Source organism: Pongo pygmaeus, chromosome 5 (assembly GCF_028885625.2).
Source record: "Pongo pygmaeus isolate AG05252 chromosome 5, NHGRI_mPonPyg2-v2.0_pri, whole genome shotgun sequence".
Taxonomy (NCBI): domain Eukaryota; kingdom Metazoa; phylum Chordata; class Mammalia; order Primates; family Hominidae; genus Pongo; species Pongo pygmaeus.
Genome location: NC_072378.2, coordinates 110,819,378 through 110,830,282, shown reverse-complemented (window position 1 = coordinate 110,830,282; position 10,905 = coordinate 110,819,378). Strand labels below are relative to the sequence as shown.

Genomic DNA, 10,905 nt, shown 5'->3' with positions numbered 1-10,905 from the left:
GAAAAATAGTTGATATTTACTTATGGGATGTAGAAGGCAGAAAATATTTTGACTTCCTGAGTTCTTACAGTGCTGTCAGCCAAGGGCATTGTCACCCCAAGATTGTGAATGCTTTAAAGAGTCATGTGGACAAACCTCTAGAGCTTTCTATAGTAACATACTTAGTGAATACGAGGAGTATATTACTAAACTTTTCAACTACCACAGTTATTCCCATGAATACAAGAATGGAGGCTGCAGAGACTGCCTGTAAACTAGCTCATAGGTGGGGCTATACCATGAAGGACATTCAGAAATACAAGCAAAGTTGTTTTTGCAGCTGGAAACTTTTGGGGTAGGACGTTGTCTGCTATGTCCAGTTCCACAGACCCAACCAGTTATGATGGTTTGGGGCCGTTTATGCTGGGATTTGACATCATTCCCTATAATGATCTGCCTGCACTGGAGCATGCTTTTCAGGATCCGAATGTGGCTGCGTTCATGGTTGAACCAATTTAGGGTGAAGCGAGTGTTGTTGTTCTGGATCCAGGTTACCTAATGGGAGTGCAAGAACTCCACACCAGGCACCAGGTTCTGTTTATTGCTGATGAAATACAGACAAGATTAGCCAGAACTGGTAGACGGCTGGCTGTTGAACGTGCAAATGTCAGACCTGATATAGTCTTCCTCGGAAAGGCCCTTTCTGGGGGCTTATCCCCTATGTCTGCGGTGCTGTGTGATGATGATATATTGCTGACCATTAAGCCAGGGGAACATGGGTCCACATACGTTGGCAACCCATTAGGCTGCTGAGTGGCTATCACAGCCCTTGAGGTTTTAGACCTTGCTGAAAATGCAGAAAGAATGGGTATTGAGAAATGAACTCATGAAGCTAACTTCTGATGTTGTAATTGCCGTAAGAGGAAAAGGATTATTAAACACTGTTGTTATTAAAGAAACCAAAGATTGTGATGCTTGGAAGGTGTGTCTACAACTTCAAGATAACGAACTTTTGGCCAAGCCAACCCATGGCGACATCATCAGGGTTGTGCCTCTGCTGTTGATCAAGGAGGATGAGATTCATGAGTCCAGTGAAATCATTAAGACCATCTTGTCTTTCTGAGGGTAGCAGCTGTTTTCAGTGGTCCCTGAGAGCCAGCTGGAGACAGGTGGTCCTGTAAAAGCTCTGCTCTTAATGCGGGCACATTCTATTCCCATGTGTCTTCAAATACTTTTTTTGGAATGTATATTTTTTTCAATTGATACATAATAGAACAATATTTATGAACCTACTGTTTGCTTTGTAATGAAACTAAGAGAATGTAATGGCATCTATATTCAATGAGTGTTCTGATAGGTCTGTGTACTTTCTTTTTTTTTTTGAGACAGAGTCTCTCTCTGTAGTCCAGGCTGGAGTGCAATGGTGTGATCTTGGCTCACTGCAACCGCTGCCTCCTGGGTTCAAGCAATTCTTCTGCCTCAGCCTCTCAAGTAGCTGGGATTACAGGCGCCCGACTCTATGCCTGGCTAATTTTTTTGTATTTTTAGTACAGACAGGGTTTCACCATGTTGGCCAGGCTGGTCTCAAACTCCTGACCTCAGGTGATCCACCCGCCTTGGCCTCCCGAAGTGCTGGGATTACAGGTGTGAGCCACCGTGCCTGGCCAAATAGTACAACTCTTCCTATCAATTTCTTTCATTTTTTTTTTCTTTTTGGAGACAGATTCTTGCTTTGTTGCCCCAGGCTGGAGTACGGTGGCACAATCTCGACTCACTACAATCTCCACCTCCTGGGTTCAAGTGATTATCCTGCCTCAGCCTCCCGAGTAGCTGGGGTTATAGGCACGTGCCACTGCACTCTGCTAAGTTTTTGTATTTTTAGTAGAGACGAGATTTCACCATGTTAGCCAGGCGGGTCTTGAAGTCCTAACCTCAAGTGATCTGCCTGCCTTGACCTCCCAAAATGCTAGGATTATAGGCATGAGCCACTGCGACCAGCTGTGCACGTGTACTTTCTAAGGTGAAATGCATCTGTATACAGACAGCCTTTAAATCAAGTCCTTCAGTATAATTTATATGTTTTTTGTTGTTGTTTTGTTTTGTCTTGTTTTTTTTGGAGATGGAGTCTCGCTCTGTCACCCAGGCTGGAGTGCAGTGGCGCGATCTCAGCTCACTGCAACCTCTGCCTTCTGGGTTCAAGGGATTCTCCTGCCTCAGCCTCCCAAGTGGCTGAGATTACAGGTGTGCGCCACCACGACTGGCTAATTTTTGTATTTTTAGTAGAGATGGGGTTTCACCGTGTTAGCCAGAATGGGCTTGATCTCTTGACTTCATGGTCCGCTCGCCTTGGCCTCCCAAAGTGCTGGGATTACAGGCGTGAGCCACCATGCCTGGCCAATTTACACGTTTCTATAATTTCTTTGCTGGTATAAATTTTTTGTATTTGAAAAAGTTATCTCTGGGGTATTACATAAAAGACTTCATCTTATAAAGTCAAACCATTGTTATCATTGAATTTTAGGAAGGATTAATGCTTAAACATATATAAAATACTAATATTAAGTAAACTTCATATTGGCCAACACCAGGGTGTATTCTATGTATGTCATTATTTGGAATTAAGAGTTAACATTTAACATTACTAAATTGTTTTGAGTGCTTGACTATAATTTGAAAAAATGTTTATTTTCAATATTTCTTTAAATATAAAATAAAGCTCATATTCCAGAAAAAAAAAGAAAAAACAGAACAAAACAGAAAACAATATGTGCTTTAGCTCATTTAAACTGTAAGATGTACATACTCTCGGCTGGGAGTGGTGGCTCACGCCTGTAATCCCAGCACTTTGGGAGGCCGAAGCAGGCAGATCACATGAGGTCAGGAGTTCGAGACCAGCCTGACCAACATGGAGAAACCCCGTCTCTACTAAAAATACAAAAATTAGCCAGGTGTGGTGGCACATGCCTTTAGTCCCAGCTACTTGGGAGGCTGAGACAGGAGAATTGCTTGAACTGGGGAGGTGGAGGTTGCAGTGAGCCGGGATCACACCACTGCACTTCAGCCTGGGCAACAAAGCGAGACACTGTCTCCAAAAAAAAAAAAAAAAAGAAAAAGAAGTAGAGACTGTCATTATCTTAAGCTTATACCAAGTAATCTTGAGGTTCAGTATCTCAGCTATAGTCATGCAGCTGTCAAGCTATGGAACCAAATTAGGGCAGTTTGTCTCCAGAGCCCTCTCCATTAATCACTATGCTATACAACTGCCATGAGCTTTGTATTAGTCAGGGTTCCCTTAGAGGGACAGAACTAATAGGATATATATATGTATTTTAAATATTTGTTTATTTGTATATTTATTTATTTTATTTTTATATTTATTTATTTAATCCATATTTATATTTATTTTATATTTTATAAAATATATTTTACAAAAATATATTTATAGCCTGGCACGCTGGCTCAAACCTTTAATCCCAGCACTTTCGGAGGCCAAGGTGGGTGGATCACGAGGTCAGGAGTTCAAGACCAGCCTGGACAAGATAGTGAAACCCTGTCTCTACTAAAAATACAAAAATTAGCTGGGCGTGGTGGCGGGCGCCTGTAATCTCAGCTACTCCGGAGGTGGAGGCAGAGAATTGCTTGAATGCGGGCAGCGGAGGTTGCACTGAGCCTAGATTGTGCCACTGTATTCCAGCGTGGGCAACAGATCGAGACTCCGTATCAAAAAAAAAAAAAATATATATATATATAGAGAGAGAGAGAGAGAGAGAGAGAGAGAGAAAGAGAGAGAGAACTATGATGTCTATTAAATTGTTTGGCTTTTCATTTACTGGTAATAAAATCCACTCATATCCACAATGTGTTAATCACAAAGAAGTACTTAAAAATAGCAGCCTAAAACCTTGCCTTTTGTAGCACTGAGACATAAAATGGCTAAAATTATAAACTACATTACATTTTTTTGGGGGGGCGGGAAATGCAGTTTCACTCTTGTTGCCCAGGCTGGAGCACAATGGTGTGATCTCAGCTCACTGCAACCTCTGCCTCCTCAGTTCAAGCGATCCTCCTGCCTCAGCCTCCCAAGTAGGTGGGATTATAGGCATGCGCCACCATGCCCAGCTAATTTTGTATTTTTAGTAGAGACAGGGTTTCTCCATGTTGGTCAGACTGGTCTTGAACTCCTGACTCATGTGCTCTGCCTGCCTCGGCCTCCCAAATTGTTGGGATTATAGGCATGAGCCACCGCGCCAACTACATTACTTTTTAAGGACAAAATGAATGAATTCATATATCAGAACATAAAAGCAAGTTTGTTTCTTTGGTTTTAATCATTTTCAACACCATAATGTGAAACTAAATTTCAGTCTACATTTTTGCTGTGGTTTGAATGTGTCCCCCAAGGTCATGTGTTGGAATCTCAATGCCCCAATGCAGTGGTGTTGGGAGGTGCGCCCTTATGCGAAGTATTTGGGTCATAAGAGCACAACCCTCATGAACAGATTAATGCCATTACTGTGGGAGTGGGTTCCTTATTTAAAAAAACAATTTTTGCCCTCCTCTCTCTCTCTCTCTCTCTCTGTCCCTGAGTGTGGAAATACTCACACTGTTTTTTCTGTCCTCTCACGCCACAACACTCATCAACATGGAAGACTTTTGTGATCAAATGTGTGGAGGTTTTTTCCCACGCACCAAATAAGCAATCACTTTTGCAGCAGACACCATCTGGGTGTCCTCAAATTCAATTCTGGCACTATCTACTTGGAGATAGTTGAGATCACACAGGTTGAGGGCTGAGTCCCCAAGACTTCCTCCACTTCAGACACCGGTCACTAGTCTGGGCCTCCAGAACTTCTGACTGACCAGCTCTGGGCTCTGACAACCCTCTCTTTGAGTATGATTAATTTGCTAGAATGGGTCTCAGAACTCAGGGAAACACTTAGGTTTACCAGTTTATTATAAAGAATATTACAAAGAATACAGATGGAGAGACACATGGGTTGAGGAATGGGGGAAAGAACACACAGCCTCTGTCCCCTCCCTGAGTGCAACACCCTCCAGGAACCTCCATGTGTTCAGCTTTCTGGAAGCTCCTTAAACCCTGTCTTCTTGGACCTTTATGGAAACTTCATTGGATAGGCATGATTGACCACCATTTGGAAATGTGATTGGACAAAAAGGGTATGATCAAACACTAACAGACTGAGTAGGGAAACTCAGCAAGGCCTGTCTGTTTAGGCCTTGAGTCACAGGGACCCCAGATTCGTCTTGGGGTCCCTTGCAGCATTCCTTCTTCCAGGGTATGGGGCAGAACCACTTCTGAATTGAGGGTATAATGACCTACAATCAGACCAGGTAGGTCTGAGAATTTCTTTTTTTTTTTTTTTTTTTCAATTATTATTTTTCTTTTTTTGTTTTTAATATACTTTAAGTTCTGGGGTACATGTGCAGAACGTGCAGGTTTGTTACATAGGTATACAAGTGCCATGGGGGATTGCTATACCCATCAACTCATCATCTACATTAGGTATTTCTACTAATGCTCTCCCTCCCCAGCCCCCCACCCCCTGACAGGCCCAAGTATGTGATGTTCCCCTCCCTGTGTCCATGTGTTCTCGTTGTTCAACTCCCACTTATGAGTGAGAACATGCAGTGTTTGGTTTTCAGTTCTTGTGTTAGTTTGCTGAGAATGATGGTTTCCAGCTTCATCCATGTCCCTACAAAGGACATGAACTCATCCTTCTTTATGGCTGCATAGTGTTCCATGGTGTATATGTGCCACATTTTCTTTTTTTTTTTTTTTATATATATATTTTTTATTATTATTATTTTTTCTTTTATTATTATTATTATTATTATCATTATTATACTTTAGGTTTTATGGTACATGTGCGCAATGTGCAGGTAAGTTACATATGTATACATGTGCCATGCTGGTGCGCTGCACCCACCAACTTGTCATCTAGCATTAGATATATCTCCCAATGCTATCCCTCCCCCCTCCCCCCACCCCACAACAGTCCCCGAAGTGTGATGTTCCCCTTCCTGTGTCCATGTGTTCTCATTGTTCAATTCCCACCTATGAGTGAGAATATGCGGTGTTTGGTTTTTTGTTCTTGCGATAGTTTACTGAGAATGATGATTTCCAGTTTCATCCATGTCCCTACAAAGGACGTGAACTCATCATTTTTTATGGCTGCATAGTATTCCATGGTGTATATGTGCCACATTTTCTTAATCCAGTCTATCATTGTTGGACATTTGGGTTGGTTCCAAGTCTTTGCTATTGTGAATAATGCGGCAATAAACATACGTGTGCATGTGTCTTTATAGCAGCATGATTTATAGTCCTTTGGGTATATACCCAGTAATGGGATGGCTGGGTCAAATGGAATTTCTAGTTCTAGATCCCTGAGGAATCGCCACACTGACTTCCACAAGGGTTGAACTAGTTTACAGTCCCACCAACAGTGTAAAAGTGTTCCTATTTCTCCACATCCTCTCCAGCACCTGTTGTTTCCTGACTTTTTAATGATTGCCATTCTAACTGGTGTGAGATGGTATCTCATTGTGGTTTTGATTTGCATTAGGTCTGAGAATTTCTTTACGACCAGCTTCAAAACAGAAAGGCAAGAGAAGAGTCCTGCCTTGGGGAGAGAAAGAAGTAAGTGAAACGAGGGCAAGGGAAGGTTAGAGAGAGAGAGAGATTCTGTTTTCTGAGGCCCAAAGTGCCTCAACATTATAACAAGAGCTATGGGGGTTATGAGCCAGGAGCTTTGGATGCAAACCTACCTATTAATATATGTATATAATATCACACTCCCTCTCTTGCCCTTCCACTATGGAATGATGGAGTAAGAAACCCCTTGCCAAATGCCAGTAACTCAATCTTGTACTTCCCAGCCATCAGAGCTGTGGGCCAGTAAATTTATGTCCATGATGAGTTATCCAGTCTGTGGTATTATATTATAAGCAGCACAAAATGAACTATTAAACTGCCTTTCATGAGTTTATTTTTCAAACGGCAAAGGGGAAGTTTTCTATTAGCCCCTATGCAAGTCTCTCTTGAACCCCTGGTAATAGCTTTGTTTACCTTGATGCCAAGAAGGTTGGAAAAGCACCAAAATCCACATGTGGCATGTGCCCAGGCTGACTTCCAGGGGTTCATGCTACAAGACCTAAAGTTCTTATGAGATTGTCTAAAACAAAAAAGTGTCAGGAGGGCCGATGGTGGTTCCATGTGTGCTAAATGTGTCTATAACAGGATCAAGTTTGTTTTCCTTATCGAGGAGCAGAAAATCATGAAAGCGTTGAGAACACAAGCACAGAATCAGAAAGCTAAATTTAAAAAGTGCAGTTTTTGAGTAATAAATCAAAAGACTACAAACAATTATCAAATTTGTTCTAGCATAGTGAGAGATAAATGAACAATACCCATTATTCTTTATACTCTTTGGTAATTAAAAAAGATTTCTCAGCCAGGCAAGGTGGCTCACACCTGTAATCCCAGCACTTTGGGAGGCCATGGCGGGCAGATCACCTGAGGACGAGAGTTCAAGACCAGCCTGACCAACATGGAGAAACCCTGTCTCTACTAAAAATATAAAATTAGCTGGGCATGGTGGTGCATGCCTGTAATCCCAGCCGCTCGGGAGGCTGAGTCAGGAGAATCGCTTGAACCCGGGAGGTGGAGGTTGCCATGGGCGGAGATTGTGCCAATGGACTCCAGCCTGGGCGACAGAGTAAGATTCCGACAACAACAACAACAACAAAAACAATGACAACAACAAAAACAAACAAACAAAAAGAAACAAAAAAACCCCACAACTTTTCAAAAAAGTACTTATGGCTAGGCATGGTGGCTCACACCTGTAATCCCAATATTTTGGGAGGCCAAGGAGGGGCGATTGCTTGAGCCCAAGAGTTCAAGACCTGCCTGGGCAACACAATAAGACTCCTTCTTTATTAAAAAAGAAAAGAAAAGGCAGGGCATGGTGGCTCATGCCTGTAATCTCAGCACTTTGGGAGGCCGAGGCAGATGGATCACCTGAGGTCAGGAGTTCAAGACCACCCTGACCAACATGCTGAAACCTCGTCTCTACTAAAAAAATACAAAAATTAGCCGAGCATGGTGGCACACGCCTGTAGTCCCAGCTACTCGGGAAGCTGAGGCAGGAGAATTGCTTGAACCCGGGAGGTGGAGGTTGCAATGAACCAAGATTGCACCACTGCACTCCAGCCTAGGCGACAGAGCTGGACTCCATCTCAAAAAATAAAATAAAATAACTTCTAAATATTATATAACCTTTTATTAGTTATAATGATCATATATTACTTCTGTATTTCAAAAATCATTTCTGAATATTTAAATAATTAATCTCAAATAGAACTAGAACTAAGATGCCTTCTTTCCAAGTACTCACTACGCTCAGTCCTCAGTCTAGGCTTCAGTGAACTAATCAAGCAAATACTTAGAGCTACCTCCAGCTGCTCCGCTTTGAACATTAAACTCAGAATCTCTAGTCAAAGCCTTGTATCGGTAAAATTTGCCCAATTCAGTGTTACATTGCATATTTCTTTAACACTTCAATGCATTCCCACAAATTTCCTAGGTTCCTATTAATACCAACTTGCAAGATTTTGCAATTATTTTGGTATGTAAAGCCTTATCTACTTGGAACACATATTTTAATTTTCTCCCCAAGGCACTCTGGGAGTGAACTGGTTTATGGAGGCAGGCAGGAATGGTTGGGGTGGGTCTTCAGGAGAACGGGCATCCTCTTGCAAGGTTACTGCCTTTGGAAAGGTTTAAACAAGGGAAACCAGTTTTCTGAGACAGTGAAGGAGTTCTGTTTTCACTGGCAAGGGAGGGTCAAGGGAATTTGGGGGTATAAGATTCCCAGCTTCGCCTGAGTCCACCCAAATATTCCCAACGTCTAAGAGTTTACCTCCTTCCCAATACCCTCATCTTAACATGAAAGACTTGATGAAGTTGTATGTTGTGTTTTAATTCTATAATCTGCAAAATTAAATTCAGGGCTTTGTCTGCCAGGCAGTTGCAAGAAATCAGTTCTTTTTTTTAGTTTAATTTTATTGTAAATTAATGATTTATGGTTGTATATATGAAGAGATCGGCTCTTTTAACGTTATTGTGAAACTTCTCTGGGTCTCTATTCTTTGAACTGAGAGTTCAACTCCCTGTCATTTTCTTATTCTTTTTTTTTTTTTTTTTGACAGTGTTTTGCTCTGTCACCAGGCTAAAGTTCAGTGGCATGATCACAGCTCACTGCAGCCTCAATCTCCCAGGCTCAAGCGATTCCCCCCACCTCAGTTTCCCAAGTAGCTGGGACTACAGGTGCACGACCATGCCTGGCTAATATTTTAAATTTTTTGTAGAGAGAGGGTCTTGCCATGTTGCTCAGGCTGGTCTTGAACTCACGGGCTCAAGCAATCTTCTTGCTTTGACCTCCCAAAGTGTTAGGATTACAGGCGTTAGCCACTATGCTTGGCAACATTTTCTTATTCTTACTGAAATATTCTTCTATTCTCCAGTGCTCCTAGAAGAAATCATCTTGTCTTTTTGTTTGTTTGTTTGTTTGTTTTAGAAGCAGTGTAAAGAGGTTTTTTTTAAAAAAATTGTGTAAATGTAACGTTAGGCTAAATTATTTAAAGTCAATAAATTTTTATTCAAGGAATTCCATGTTGTGATTTGTTCCACCGTCCATCAAGGTGACTTTAGATCCTCTAAAGAGCTGGAGTCAAAAGATTTATCTTCAAGTTAGCCCTTTTTAATGAAACTAATTCTAATTTTAATCCAGTTGTCCTGTCAGCTCATAATTCTTTTATTTTGGTTTCTGTCATCTCCTTTTAATATGGATATACTGATGAAGACTTCAAAATTCACCAAGAATCTTTGGGATCTAATTTCTTCAACCAATTTAAGGTCCTTTTTACTGTAGGTGGTGGATCTGCCTGGTTCTCAATTTGACACCCTCTCTTAACATGAATGAGTTCAAATCATATTTATTCCTAAGCGATCACACTCAAGAATAGTACAGATGTGTGGAATATGCCAATACCTTTAACTCCAGACATCATGTTCTCAAGATAAAAGCCTTTAAAACAAAAAGTCATTGTCTATATCAATTGGAATGCAATTGAAATTGGAATGCAAAATTAATACTGCTGAGGATTTCCCTCATATCCCATGCTGTTTAACTATCTCTTCTACAGTTCTAGAATCAATCTTTTTTTATTAAGAGACAGTCTGTCTTTGTTACCCAGGCTGGAGTACAGTGGTGCCATCAAAGCTCAGTGCAGCCACCAACTCCTGGCTCAATCCTCTTGCCTTAGCCTCCCCTTCCTGAGTAGCTGCAACTACAGGTACATGCCCCAATATCCAGCTAATTTTTAAATTTTTGTGGAGATGAGGTGTTTGTTACGTTCTTGCCCAGGCTCATCTTGAACTCCTGGCTTCAAGCAATACTCCCACTTTGGTGTGGAGATTGCAGGCTTTAGCCACTGTGCCTGGTCTGGGACCAACCTTTATGGCTATCAATACTCCATCAGTTAACTGTCTCAGGTATCATAATATCCCTTCTTATATGTATCAAAACTCATACTGAACAATGAGTTCTGGGTTGCAAAGGAGGATTTATTTTTTGCATCTATCCATAAGTCTTTGTCCACAAGTTAAACAAAAACATACATAAGTGCAGTTTTGTTGTTGTTGTTGTTTTTTGCTAACACGGAGTCTCGCTCTGTCACCCAAGCTGGAGTGCAGTGGCATGATAGCTCACTGCAACCTCCACCTCCCAGGTTCAACTGATTCTCCTGCCTCAGCCTTCCAAATAGCTGGGATTACAGGTGCTTGCCATCACACATGGCTAATTTTTGTATTTTTAGCAGAGACGGGGTTTCACCATGTTG

At 41.6% G+C, this 10,905-nt stretch overlaps 1 non-coding gene and 1 pseudogene across 1 annotated transcript; one reads left to right on the top strand and one right to left on the bottom strand.

Moving 5' to 3' along the window:
* The first annotated feature begins 200 nt into the window (after positions 1–200).
* Positions 201–1,102, top strand: LOC129039634 (ornithine aminotransferase, mitochondrial-like; annotated as a pseudogene).
* Positions 1,103–10,565: 9,463 nt separating this feature from the next.
* Positions 10,566–10,693, bottom strand: LOC129039778 (small nucleolar RNA SNORA40). The gene has a single exon (XR_008503479.1). It is a non-coding gene; the product is annotated as a small nucleolar RNA SNORA40 (small nucleolar RNA).
* Between the last annotated feature and the right edge of the window lie 212 nt (positions 10,694–10,905).